General features: G+C 33.8%; 1 pseudogene; it reads left to right on the top strand.

Moving 5' to 3' along the window:
- The first annotated feature begins 657 nt into the window (after positions 1 to 657).
- On the top strand, positions 658 to 10917 carry LOC100479438 (annotated as a pseudogene).
- The last annotated feature ends 4029 nt before the right edge of the window (positions 10918 to 14946 follow it).

Here is a 14946-nt window from a genome sequence, read left to right as displayed (position 1 = left end):
TGACAGGCATGTAACCCAAGCCTAAATGAATGAATGCATCTTATTCCTTTGGGCCCAGTAATTAATTTAAAGTAGATACTGAAAGGATCATATCAAAGTAAGTGTTTGTGTATTTTCTGGCAATGCTGGAACACAGATTTTCTCTTCTACTGGATGGTATGCTATGAATATTCAAAGCTTCTAACCATTTAAAGCCAAATAACATGTGTGTAGTGGAGAGAGGCTGGAGTTACCAAACAGCTATTATCTGGACACTGTGCAGATACAGTATTTATCTGTATGAACACCACTGAAAGCAGAGTAGAAGATTCAGAGTAAACCTGGATCCTTGGTAACATCACTAAGATGCTAGATTAATCCTTGCCTGAAGCCAGAATTATCTCTGGATTTTTCTGTTATATGAGCTAGTAAATTCTCCTTATTTGGAAGAGATCAGGTTTTGTCCAACCATTCACCTGACTAGAGAAGGATTCATATTGGTGAATAGTGGACAATTATATTGGACAATGAATAGAGCCCATATTCTAAAGAAACTAGAGTTAACAGGGATAGGACTTGAGACTTGACCTGATGGGCAATTAGGAATCATAACTTGTTCCTGAAAAAAAGATAATGATGTGAATGAAATGGTGGCCTAGGAATATTGATCAGACCAAGATGAGAAGAATGGATCGCAGGAAAAAAGACAGAAGGCAAGGAAATCCTTTAGGAGGAATTGAGGACCTGGTCTATGGCGGTAATGACGGAAATATAAAGAAAAGGATAGACGAAAGACAATAAAGTACCTTGGGTAATAATATGAGTTCTGGAGACAGATTGCCTGAGTTAGAATTGGGAATCTGCTATTGTTACTTATAATCTACATTACCTTATTTTGGATACCAATCATATCATTTCTATTCAACTATGCATATCATTTCATTATGTTTGAAACTTTAATTTTAGGAAGATTACATATATTCTGGTAAATTACTTAGTCCTTTGTGCTCCTCAATTTTCTCATCTGCAAAATGGGGATAAAAATAACACCCACATCTTGACTTATCATTATGATTAAATATGAAAATACATAGAAAATACTTGGAAGAATGTGTAACACATAACAATTGTCAATAAATGTTAGCTATTATTCACTTTTTCAAGGCATAATCTATAATACCTTGTGACTGACTGGAGGAAACAAAAAAACAAAGAGAACTAGATTAGGACACTTGTGTTATGGTTCCAGGTCTGCCACACTAGTTCTTGTGAACCTGAGTAACTTTCAACCTCCTTGGAGACTGATTAGTCATCTGTAAAAATATGTATTTGGATTAGATGATCTCTAGGGCCGTCTCCAGGTTTAATTCTTTATTAGCCTATGAAATCTAAGTTGCAAAAATATACGGTATTATATATACTATATAGTATATGCTATATACAATATGGATAGCATTAACATATTAGTATATATTTATATACAGTTATATAGTAAAAATTTATATAACACTTTGAGTGCATTATTTAATTTAAAAGCCAGTAGTCACTGTACATTTAAATATGAAGACAACAAAATACAGGCTTGGCGGCCAAATTTAATGTCCTAGACAAGAAATTTCAGGCCAAAATCTCTCTGTGTTGGTGCTTTCTAAAAAGCATCAGTTCCATGCAGAGTTATTAAAAAAAAAATGACACTAGAAAGCCTCAAAAACCCAGAACAACTCTTGTAGGCTACACAGGAGGGCTAGGCTCCTCTTAAACAAAATGTCACCAGGGATCTTATATTAAAAAGGGAAGACCATGAGGCAAGCTATGAAAAAAGCATAATATTCAGACCAATGTAGATCTCACTAGAGTAAAAGAAACTAAACAAAGGTGTGAACATGGATCAGTGCTATGACAGTGGTATAAAGAAAATTGAGGACAACTTAGGATGCCAACTTTTTAAAAATGCAATTGACATATATAGGAAGTGGTTAAAATCGAGCAAGAACATAATATACATACCTGTATTTTTACACATTTTCTAGAAGCTTTAAAAGGAAAATAGTTAAATTGGAATGTGGGTCAGCATGTGAGGATATATAACTAGCCTTACAGCAATTTGGTAGAAGGAGGAAAACCAACCATTTACAATGCCAAGTTACATACAGACTGCAGAAGCGCCCAACTTGGCCTTGTAGGTAAGTATGCTGCTGTGTGTATAAGGGCCAACATACATAGTATAAACAGAATATTTGAACAAGGAAAAAGCACTAAAAATTTTGTGATTGCAAAAATATCATTTAAAAAATGTAAGATGTATAGGGGCGCCTGGGTGGCACAGCGGTTAAGCGTCTGCCTTCGGCTCAGGGCGTGATCCCGGCGTTATGGGATCGAGCCCCACATCAGGCTCCTCCACTGTGAGCCTGCTTCTTCCTCTCCCACTCCCCCTGCTTGTGTTCCCTCTCTCGCTGGCTGTCTCTATCTCTGTCAAATAAATAAAATCTTAAAAAAAAAATGTAAGATGTATTAACAAAGTTAGTAGACTAGGTCTACTTTACAAAAGACTTGACCAGAATAATACAATTTTCTCCCCAAAACAAAAATTAGGCAATGTTATAATTTTGGAGATTTTTAGTTAATTACAAATAAATTCATAAAACATTTCATTGAGATGAAACACAGAATTGAGGACTGGGTGTTATACTCAACTAATGAATCATTGAACACTATATCAAAAACTAATGATGCACTATATGGTGGCTAACTAAACATAATAAAAAAAGATTTGCATAAAACAAATGACCACTTCATATAATGAGATTTCTATGAATCCAAATAATAAAATATGATTTTGAGAGGACAGAAATTGAAAGACATCGAAGAAGACAAAAATAAGTGGAAGGACATCTATGTTCATAGGTTGGCTGGGCTTATATTGTTAAAATATCCATGCTACCCAAAGTAATCTATAGATTCAACACAATCCCTATCAAAATTCCAATGGCATTTTTCACAGAAATAGAAAAAGCAATCTTAAAAATCATATGGAGCCACAACAAGTCTGAGCTTGAGAAAAAAAAAAAGTTGGAGGCATCACACATCCTGATTTCAAACTATATTACAAAGCTATAGTAATTAAAACAGCAAGGTACTGACATAAAAATAGACACATAGATGAATGGAACAAAATAGAGAACCCAGAATGTATGTAGAGGAAATACTTGAGACAATTTTATTTTAAATCTGTGATAGTAAAAGGGTGTCAACATTCAGGGAAACATGGAAGCCATGTGCTGAAGACTGGTATGCTTTCTCAGCTAGGTCTTGAATGACAACATAGAGGAGAGCTAGCCCAACAACCTGAAAAATCTCTCACAACTGTTAAAAGAGAAAGAAAATATTTATACAGTGCTAGTATGATAAAATTTGGGGATCTATTTGTTACTGCAGCCTGGTATATCATGACTAAAAGGAAGGAGCCTGGAGAAGTAAGGTAAAACTTCACAGAGAAAGTAATTTTTGAGCTGAGCCTTGGAAAATTAATGGGTTATCTTTGTGTCAATGAAGGGAATAGAGATTTCATGTAGAAGGATTAGCATGTCCAAGTGCATATAGGCACAATGTGATGCGGGAATTCATCTATACATGTGTATAGCTGAAACATGGCAGAATGAGACAGACACAGAGAGAAAGTGATAAGAAAGGAGGCTGAAGAGCAGATAAGGACTAACTTTGAAGGGTCTTTTATGTATGTAAGGAATTTAAATTTATCTTTTGTGTACTGAGGAAACAGTGAAGATTTTGAAGCTGGGGAGTAAAAAAATCAAGGTAGAGCTGAGATATGTAACTAGAGGTATGAACGACGATTGATTAAGCTTTGGTTGCATGGAGGATAGAACTCTTTGTAACTACTCTGTCTTCAAGTTTCAATGCCATAATTGAGATCACAAATTTGTTAGAATTATACCCACTACTAAAAAGAAAACACATGCATATTCAAAAGGATCTGAAAAAGAAAGGCTTAGCATAGAGGCAGAAGAATTAGAACTCCAGTTTAAGGTCTACTTAAAATGATATATTTTTTTATTACTTAAATTCAATTAACCACCGTATAGTACATCATTAGTTTTTGGTGTAGTGTTCAATGATTCATTAGTTGCATGTAACACCCAGTGCTCAGCACATCACATAAAATGATACCCTTATTACACATTAAAGATGATTATATTAATCTGAATAAGGCTTTCCCCCCCAAATTCTTAATATTTTGCAAATTCCATAATCATTGAATATTAGACTTTTGGCTTTCAGGAATATTAAAAGCCTCAGTTAATACTGTACATACAAAGAGGCTGATGGAAAAAAGTATAAAGTTTACTTCATCTCTCCCATTGTATAAATTATATTATATAATAATAGTATCTGTTTCAGATTTAGAAATCCTAACTTTGATATTTGGATCATTCACAACATTAAATTATCCTTTTTAATTTACTTCTTTTATATCTAAAATAGTATTTAAATGAGTGCAGTAGATTCCATTTCTGTTTAATATTATAGCTAACCACAGATGTCAAAAAATTATTGGGTTACCTGTCTACAGAGAACAACTCTTTATTTGTAGCATAAATTGGCAGAAATTTTAGAAATAGAACATAAATACTTTTTCATATTGTAAGGGCACAATAAAAGCTTTTATTAAGATTTAGGGAACTCAGTATACATATAAAAGCAGGGAGATGTCATAAATTTGAAATTGTGAAGATTAACTGAGGATAACTTTTTCCACTTCAAATTATGGCCTTGTTTGACAAGCTCATGACAAATTAATTCTTTGCTTCAGAAATTCAGGGCTTTTCAAACTATTGTATCACTAAAGTATACTATACCACCAAGATATCTCTAAAATATAAACCATTCCATATTTTTACAATACCACTGACCAAAAAAATAAAACAAAATAAAATAAAAGATGGTTCTCCCCTAATCACAAAGACGTGGGGATTTTTCCCTTTCCCTCTTTTTTTTTAGATTTATGCATTTATTTGTGAGAGAGAGTGAAAGGGGGGCAGAGGGAGAAGGAGGGAGAGAATCTCAAGCAGACTCTCCACTGAGAACAGAACCCAGCATGAGGCTCAATCTCACCCTGATATCATGACCTGAGCCAAAATCAAGTGAGACACTTAACCAACTGAGCCACCCAGGCACCTCAAGACAGGGGGATTTCTAACAATGTGACAGATATTATTCAGTAATCACAATACGCCTTCACATTTTAAAAGACTGGGTCCTTATAATCCATAGATATTGCCAAGATGTTGTAATATGGCTTTCATTTAGATTTATCACAGCTATGAAGAAAGATAACACTAAAGGTTTTGATAACCTAACTTCAACTACAGTGGTAAGAGAAGATGCATTTAAAGCCTTTTTCTTTAAAAAATGAAGCAATGAATAATGCCTGAGGATTTCAGTTATCTTTTTTAATCTGTTTTTCAAGTAGAAAGGAAATAAAGTTGATAGTAATGATTACAAGTTAATTTACTTCCTTTTAATTATTGATATGTTGTTTCTAGTCCTTCAAGATCAACTGTATTATCAGTCATGACTACCCTAAAATAAAAATGTATCTTCAAACCAAAAAACAGTAGAATGTATTTTTGTTGTAAATAAAATATAGGAAAACATAAAACTACTATATTTTCTGTTTTCTCAAAAAGGTTCCATTTTCAGCAACAAAACAGACTATGTGCCCAGAATGATCCTCCATCTGAAAACAACAAAAATAATGGTTAAATATTTTAAGTGTCTTTTAGGGTCTGACAAAAGGTGAGAAATAGTTTGGCTAGGCATTAAAAAATATGGCGTCCGTGTATAGAATTGTTGAATCACTGTATTATACACCTGAAATTAATATAACACTGTACATTAACTATACTGGAATTAAAATTTAAAAACTTAAAAAAATAACTTCCCAGAAAGTTAAGTAGAACACTTAAACTTTCATCTTGATAATACTCACCAAATTGGGTGGAATTAAGCATTACTTTTTACATATTTAAAGGACACCGGGAATTAAGCATTACTTTTTATATATTTAAAGGACACAGGGAACAGAAGACAAAGCCCAGGGCCTCCTCAGGTGTGAAATCAACCCAAAGTCCTTACATAAATCTTGAACCCCCAATTTCTGAGGTCGTTTAAAAGTAATCTAGAAGTAAACCTGTCTTTTCACTAACCAAAAGGAATATATTTCCTGTTTTGAGCCTTAGAGCTGAATGATGATGGAAAAATAAAAGAGAATATAGAGGAGGAAAACACCTAACATATAAAGAAGCAAGGATAACAATTACATTGACTTCTCTCCAGAAACTACAAAAGAAGAAGAAAGCGGATTTAAATATTAAAGTGTTAAAAAACAAATCATTATCTATTTTTTGGTTAGTAATAAAATATCAAGATTCAGCTGTGTTTGTGCTCCAAGAGCATATCCTATTAGAATGTAACACTCCAAATAAATCAACTGTAAAAAGACATTTATAATACAAACAAAAATTTGAAGAAAAACAACTGACTGAAAATTAGATGATATTAAGAAATCATTATTTGATGTTTTTTGGCATGAATAATGACATTGTGGTTATGTGAAAAAAAAAAACAGAGACACATCTAAAAACAAACGAATTAAAAAAAATCATCAACCCAGAATTCTGTGCCCAATGAAATGATTCTTCAAAAATGAAAGAGTAATACTTTCTCAGACAAACAAAAATTGAAGGAATTTTTTGCTACTAGATCTGCCCTGCAAGAAATGTTTTTAAAAGTTCTTCAGAGGGGCGCCTGGATGGCTCAGTCGTTAAGCGCCTGCCTTCGGCTTAGGTCATGATCCCAGCGTTCTGGGATTGAGCCCCACGTCAGGTTCCTCTGCTAAGAGCCTGCTTCTTCCTCTCCCACTCCCCCTGCTTGTGATCCCTCTCTCGCTGGCTGTCTCTCTGTCAAATAAATAAATAAAATATTTATAAAAAAAGTTCTTCAGAAAAAAGAAAAATTACATAAATCAGAAACTCAGATCTACATGAAGGAAGAAAAAACATTAGGAGCATTAGGATTAATGAAGGTAAAATAAAACCTTTTATTTTTCTTATATTTAATCAATTTAACATGTAACAGTTCAAAATAATAGTAACAATGCATTCAGTGATATAGCTTATGGATAAGTGTTATGAATGACAACAATGCTATGAGGGACATCAGGGAAGAAATGGGAATACCTGGTTATAAGCTACTTGTACTATCCTTGTAATAGTAGACTATTATTTGAAAGCTAACTTGAATTAGTTGTAAATGTGTATTGCAAATGAGTGGACAACCACTAAAAAGTAAAACAGAAATGTAATTGATATCCTAAGAAAGTAGAAAAAAATGAAATCATGCAAAATACTCAAAACTAGAGAAGACAGATAAAGAGTGAAAGACCAAAAAAATAATAGTAAAGAACAAGGGCAACTAATAGAAAACAATAACAAATGTGGTTGGCGTTAATACAACTATATCAATTAAAGACAGAGACTGTCAAAACGGATCAAAAAACAAGACCCAACTATATCTTGTTTACAAAAAAGACACTTTAAATGTAAAGACGTATATAGATTAAAACTAAAGGGATAGAGAAAGATATAACATGGCAACAGTAATCAAAAGAAAGCTAGAGTGGCTTTATTAATATCAGACAAAGCAGACTTCAGAGCAAAGAAAATTATTAGGGATAAAGAACAGCATTGCATAATGTTAAAACTTTAATTCTCCAGGAAGATATAGCAATCCTTAATGTGTATGCAACTAACAACAGTGTCTAAATATGTGAGGCAAAAATGGATAGAACTTCAAGGACAAATAAATGAATCCACTATTATAGCTGGAGACTTCAACATTCCTCCACCAACAATTAATGATCCAGGAGAACCTGGCTGGCTCAGTCAGTGGAGCATATGACTCTTGATCTTGGAGTTGTAAGTTTTAGCCCCATGCTGGGTGCAGAGATTACTTATAAAAATAAAAATAAAAATAAATGAACAGATCCAGCAGCTTGAAAATTAATAATGACATTGCTAAATTGAACAGTACCAACAGTTAACTGGATCTAACTATATCTATAGAATACATTATGTAACAACAGCAGAATGCACACACTTCTCAAATTCATACAAGATATTCACCAGGATAGACCAAATTCTAGGCCATATAACACAACAAATTTAAAAGAAGAGAAGTGACACAAAATATGCTCTCAAACTGCAATGGAATTAAACCAGAAATCAATAACAAAAAGATAGCTGAAAAAAACCCAAATACAACACACTTCTAAATAACACGTGGCTCAAAGAAGTCTCATGAGAAATTAAATCAAACATATTTTGACTGATGAATGGATTAAAAAATTGCAGTATATATATATATACAATAGAATATTACTCACCCATAAAAAAGAATGAAATCTTGCCATTTGCAATGATATGGATGGAGCTAGAGTATATATTATGCTAAGCAAAATAAGTCATTAAGAGAAAAAAATACTATGATTTCATTCATGTGGAATTTAAGAAACAAAACAGAAGAACATGGTGGGGGAGAGAAAGAGAGGCAAACCATAAAGCAGACTCTTAACAATAGAGAACAAATTGAGGGTTGCTGGAGGGGAGTTGGGCAGGGGGCTGGGCTAAGTGGATGACAGGTATTGGGGAGCGCATTTGTGATGAGCACTCAGTGTTATATGTAAGCGATGAGTCACTAAATTCTACTCCAGACACTAATATTACACTGTTAACTAACTAGATTTTAAATAAAAACTGGAACCTACAAAAAATATTTTAAACTAAATTAAAATTAAAATTATAAAATGTGTGGTATGCAGCAAAAGCAGTAATTAAAGGGACATTTATAGCATTGAATATTAGAGAATAAGGACCTGAAATCAATAATTTAAGCTTCCACTTTAGGAAATGAAAAAAGTAGAACAAATTTTAAAATAAAAGAGCAAATTAAATACAAAATAAGCAGAAGAAATAATAAAAAGTAGAGCAAAAATCAATAAAATTGAAAACAGGAAATCAGTAGAGAAAATCAGCAAATCCAAAAGCTGGTTCTTTGAAAACGTCAATAAAATTGATGAATTGTAGTTAGCTTAACTAAGAAAAAAAAGAGAGCACACACAGATTTGCTAAAATTAAAAATGAAAGGACCATCACTACTGATCCCATGGACATTAAAAGAATAATAAAGGAACATTAAGGAAAACTCTGTTCACAAGTTAGATAACTTAATTGAAATGGAACAATTCCTTGAAAGATTCAATTTACCAAAACTCACAAAAGAAGAAAGACAATCTTAAAAAGCCTGTATCTATTAAAAATTAAAACAATAATTAATAACATGCCAAAACAGAAAGCAACAGGCTCAGGTGGTGAATTCTATCAAGGCAAAATCTACCAGACATTTAAGGAGATTATACTAAATCTCTATAAGCTTTTCTAGAGAATGGAAGTTGAGGTGATACTTCCTAACTCATTCTGAGGTCAACATTACCCTAATACCTGAACCAGACAAAGATATTACAAGAAAGGAAAACTACAGACCAGTGTCTCTCATGAACACAGATGAAAAAAATCCTTAAGAAAATATGAGCAAATTGAATACAGCAATGTATAAAAAGAATTATATATCATGACATTGTGGGATTTATTCCAGGTATGCAGGGCTAGTTTGACATATGAAAGTCAGTTAATGTAACCCACCACAACAACAGGCTAAACAATAAAAATCTTACGGTCATATGCAAAGATACAGAAAAAGCATTTCACAGGCTCTCTGCTCCTTCCCATTTAACAGATGGCTGTGTGTTCTTGTATAGTGCCAACCACATCCCAGAAACATGATCGTGAAGGTCAGAGTAAATGGATTTGGCTGCATTGGGTGCCTGGTCACCAGGTTTTTAATTCTGGCAAAGTGGATACTGTCCCTATCAATGACCCCTTCACTGATTTCAACTACAAGGTCTAGATGTTCCAGTATGATTCTATCCATGGTAAATTCAATGGTATAGGCAAGGCTGAGAATGGGCACTTGCCATCAATGAAAAGCTTATCTCCATCTCCCAAGAGTGAGATCCTGTCAGCATCAGCACCCAGGTGATGTTGATGCTGAATATGTTGTGGAGTCCACTGGTGTTTTCACTACTGTGGAGAAGGCTGGAGTTTACTTGAAGGTGAAGCCAAGAGGGTCATCATCTCTGCCTCTTCTGCTGATGCTTGCATGTTTGTGATGGGCATGGACCATGAAAAGTATGACAAATCCCCAAGATTGTCAGCAATGACTCCTACACAACAAACTGCTTGGCCCCTCTGGCCACAGTCATCCATGACAACTTTTGCATCATAGAGGGACTTAGGACTGCAGTTCGTGCCATCACTGCCACCCAAAAGTTTGTGGATGGTCCCTCTGGGAAGCTGTGGTGTGGTGGCCAAGGGGCAGCCCACAACATTATCCCTGCTTCTACTGGTGCTGCCAAGGCTGTGAGCAAGGTTATTCCTGAGCTGAATGGGAAGCTAACTGGCATGGCCTTGCATGTCCCCACCCCCAGTGTATCAGTCATAGGTCTGACCTGTTGCATGGAGAAAGCTGCCAAATACAATGACATAAAGAATGCGGTGAAGTAGGCATCAGAGGGCTCCCTCAAGGGTGTCTTGGGCTACACCGAGGACCAAATTGTCTAACAGTGACACGCACTCTTCCACATCTGATGCTGGGGCTGCCATTGCTCTCAATGACCATTTAGTCTAGCTCATTTCTTGGTATGACAATGAATTTGGCTACAGTAACCAGGTGGTAAGTGAAGAGACAACTAGATCAATGGAACAAGACAGACCAGAAATTGACCACACAAATACAGTCAACTGATGTTTGATAAAGGAGCTAAGGCAATTCAATATAAAAAGGATAATCTTTTCAACAAATAGTGCTGGAACAACTGGACAGTCATATGCAAAAATATTAATCTAGATGTAGACTTTAAGCCTTTCACAAAAATTAACCCAAAATGGATCATAAACCTAGATGTAAAGTGCAAAACAACAAAACTCCTGGACGATAACAAGAGAAAACCTGTGTGGCTTTAGGTTTGGCAAATAATTTCTTAGACACAATACCAAAAGCACAATCCATAAAACAAAAAATTAATCAGTTAGACTTCATTAAAATCAAAACTTCTGCTCTACAATAGTCACTGTTAAGAGACAAGCCACAAACTGGGAGAAAATCTTTGTAAAACACATATCAAATGAAGAACTGGTATCCAAAATATATAAAGAACTCTTAAAATTCAACAGCATGAAAACAACACAATTTTAAAATGGTCAAAAGACCTTAAGAGACACCTCACCAAAGAAGATATACAGATGGCAATAAGCATAGGAAAAGATGCTCAACATCATTAGGGAAATACAGATTAAAACAACCACTACATACCCATTAAAATGGTCAAAATTCACGACACTGACAACAGTAAATACTACAGAGGATGTGGAGCAATAGGAACTCTCTTTCCTTGCTAGTGGGGATGCAAAATGTTACAGCTACTTTGGAATACAGTTTGTCTTACAAAACTGAACATAATTTTACCATATTTTCCAGCAATTGTACTCTTTTATATTTTATCCAACTGGGTTGAAAACTTATTTCTACACAAAAACCTGCACACAGGGGCACCTAGCTGGCTCTGTCGGTAAAGCATGTGACGTTTGATGTCAGGGTTGTAAGTTCAAGAATCACAATGGGTGTAGAGATCACTTAAAAACATAAAATCTTTTTTAAAAAATCCTGCACACATATGTTTATAGATTTATTAATAATTACCAAAATTGGGAACAACCAAGATATCCTTCAGTAGGTGAATGAATAAACAAACTATGATGTATCCATACAATGGAATATTATTCAGTGATAAAAAGAAATGAAATATCATGACATGAAAAGACATGAAGGAACCCTGAATGCATATTGCTAACTGAAAGAAGCCAATGTGAACAGGCTATATACTATGTGATTCCACCTATATGACACCCTGGAAAAGACAAAGCTATTCAGAGAGCAAAAAGATCAGTGGTTGCCAGGAATTTGGAAGGGATGGGTGGATGCATAGTTGGAGTACAGGAGATTTTTAGGGCAGTGAATTTTCTGTATGTTACTGCAATAATAAATACATGTTAATAAACATTTATCAAAACCTGCAAAATGTACAACACAAACAGCAAACCTTAATGTAAACTATGTACTTTGATAATAATGTATCAATATTGGCTCATCATTTGTAATAAATGTACCACATGAAATCAAGATGTTTAAAAAACGGAAATTGCAGGGAAGTGAGGAGCATATGGGAACTCTCTATACCTTTAGCTAAATTTTTTCTATAAACCTACAACTGCTTAAAAAAGAAAAGGTCTATTAATTATAATTTTTAAAGAAAGAATGCGGAAGACCTCTGAACATTATTTCCAGGGTATACTGTTAAGTAGATGGTAAAAGCTAAGGGTAAAAGTGTATTTTAAGTTATCTTTTGTGTAAATAAGAAGGATAAATATAAAAAGATACGTATAAATGTTCCTTTATGCAAAAGGAAACATAGGAAGTAAAAAGCAGAAATAATGAGATTTGTACCTATGGCAGGGTGGGGGTGCAGGGTAGAAAGGATGGGAATGGGAAAGGGGAATGGAGGATGGAGGTAATTACACTTTTCTGAATACTCTTCTGTCTATGGTTTTGACTTTGGAACCATGCCAATATTTCACAGACCAAAAAAAACCTAAAATAAAAAAGAATGGGGAAAAACATTAAATAAAATGGAAACAGAAACAAATGAATCTAACTTATAACAAAGCTGAAGTAGGGGACAGAATAAACCCAAATCATGTTTGAACGTAATGTTTTGACTATATGTCCTCAGTCTAAAGACCAAAAAAAAAATATAAAAAAAAATATTGAACTTGAGTTATAGGTTTGTTTTTCACAGTGAAATGGGTTAGCTAGCAATCAAAAAACTGCTTTCTGTGCATTCTAGGATTGAGCAAATAAGTAAATATATTTTAGATAATAGGAGCCAGATTTCTCACTGTTGGAACACAGAGTTACAACTGTGGAAAGTGGGAAGGCTAGAATCAACTCTGTGGTGTCAGAGTAGAATTAGAGGTATCAGTGTGAACTCTTAGATATTTACATATACATACTATTATATATATAATAACATATATTTAATGTTATATAATAACATAAAATAAAATAATAAATTTACGTTTTGTGCCTATAAATAAACATAGAAATACATATATATAGCTTGGCCCATATACATATAGAGAGGGCTTAGACACAATGACACTGCAGTAGCAATGAACACACATAGTATCCAGGACTCCTTGAAGAAACGGCTCATTCCAGAGCTGGAGCTGGGAAATTAAAAGATGAGTCTGGAGGACCTTTTAAGTCAGAAAGTAAGGAAGTGCTCAAGTAACAATAAGCACATGCTGAAGGGATATAAGTGTCTTATCAAAGGGCTTTCATTAGCCAAATTTTAGACTATTTGAGTATCAAATATATAATGATGGTAATAAGTTACAACCTATCAAATAAAATAAGAATACATGAATGTCTACCACTATAAGTAAATAAATACACAAAGAGCAAAATATCTTTTTACATTAGAATGCTGGCGAACAAATGTAGAAGGAATTATGGGGTTAAAAATTGTAATCAGAAGGGGGAATGAAACATGAGAAACTATGGACTCTGAGAAACAAACTGAGGGCTTCAGAGGGGAGGGGGCTGGGGGAACGGGATAGGCTGGTGATGGGTAGTAAGGAGGGCACGTATTGCATGGTGCACTGGGTGTTATACGCAACTAATGAATCATCGAACTTTACATCAAAAACCAGGGATGTACCATATGGTGACTAACATAATATAATAAAAATATTATTATTAAAAAAAATTCCTTTTTGTTCCCTGTGTTTAAAAAAAAAATCGAAGTCTGGAAACCAAACTATCATAAGAGTAATTGACTCAGGCAAGAATTTCCAGTGGATACTAAAACAAGTGGGTTAAAGTTTAGGAGTGGGATATTTACATAATTTCAAATAATGAAAAATTGGAAACTTACAGTGGGGAAACTTGGTAAATTCTACCTTAACCAGTAAATCAAAATTAATATCAACAGAAAGGGACAAATCAACATTGTTGACTCCTCATATAGGGTTCTGAGAAGGACACAATATTGATTTTGTGATATTCCTACCAAAATGTGTACCCTGAATCTAGTCATGGAAAAACAAATAAACACAATTTGAGAGTATTGTACAAAAATAACTAGCCTAAACTCTTCAAAAGTATCAAGGTCATTAAAGATAAAGAATAAGGAACTATTCTAGATTCAAGGAGACTAAGGAGATATCACAAATAAATGTAATATGTTATCCTGAATTGGAACCTGGATCAGAAAACAAAAATCCTTTTCTATAAATGATATTATCAGCATAAATGACAAAATTTGAATGGAGTTTGTAGATTATATAATAGTAATGAGCCAATGTTAATTTCCTGATTTTTATAATTGCTGTGTGGTTATGTAAAAAAAAAATACACACAAGTATTTAAAGATAAATAGTCATTATGTCTCCAGTGTTCTTCCAAAGATATATAGATAGATAGATAGATAGATAGATAGATAGATAGATATAGATATAGATATATAGATATATATGAAGTTAAGAAGTTAGTGAAAGAACAGAAAAATAAATCCAGATAGGATAGAAATAAATGACAATGAATAAAAGCATAAATTAATGAAATAGACAAAAGCAAACAATAGAGAATGAATGAAGACAAAAGATGATTCTTTGAAAAGGCCAATAAAACTAATGAAATTACTGTCAAGATCAA

Source organism: Ailuropoda melanoleuca, chromosome X, assembly GCF_002007445.2.
Source record: "Ailuropoda melanoleuca isolate Jingjing chromosome X, ASM200744v2, whole genome shotgun sequence".
NCBI lineage: Eukaryota > Metazoa > Chordata > Mammalia > Carnivora > Ursidae > Ailuropoda > Ailuropoda melanoleuca.
Note: the sequence above shows the minus strand (reverse complement) of the source record. Positions and strands in the feature narration are given on the sequence as shown.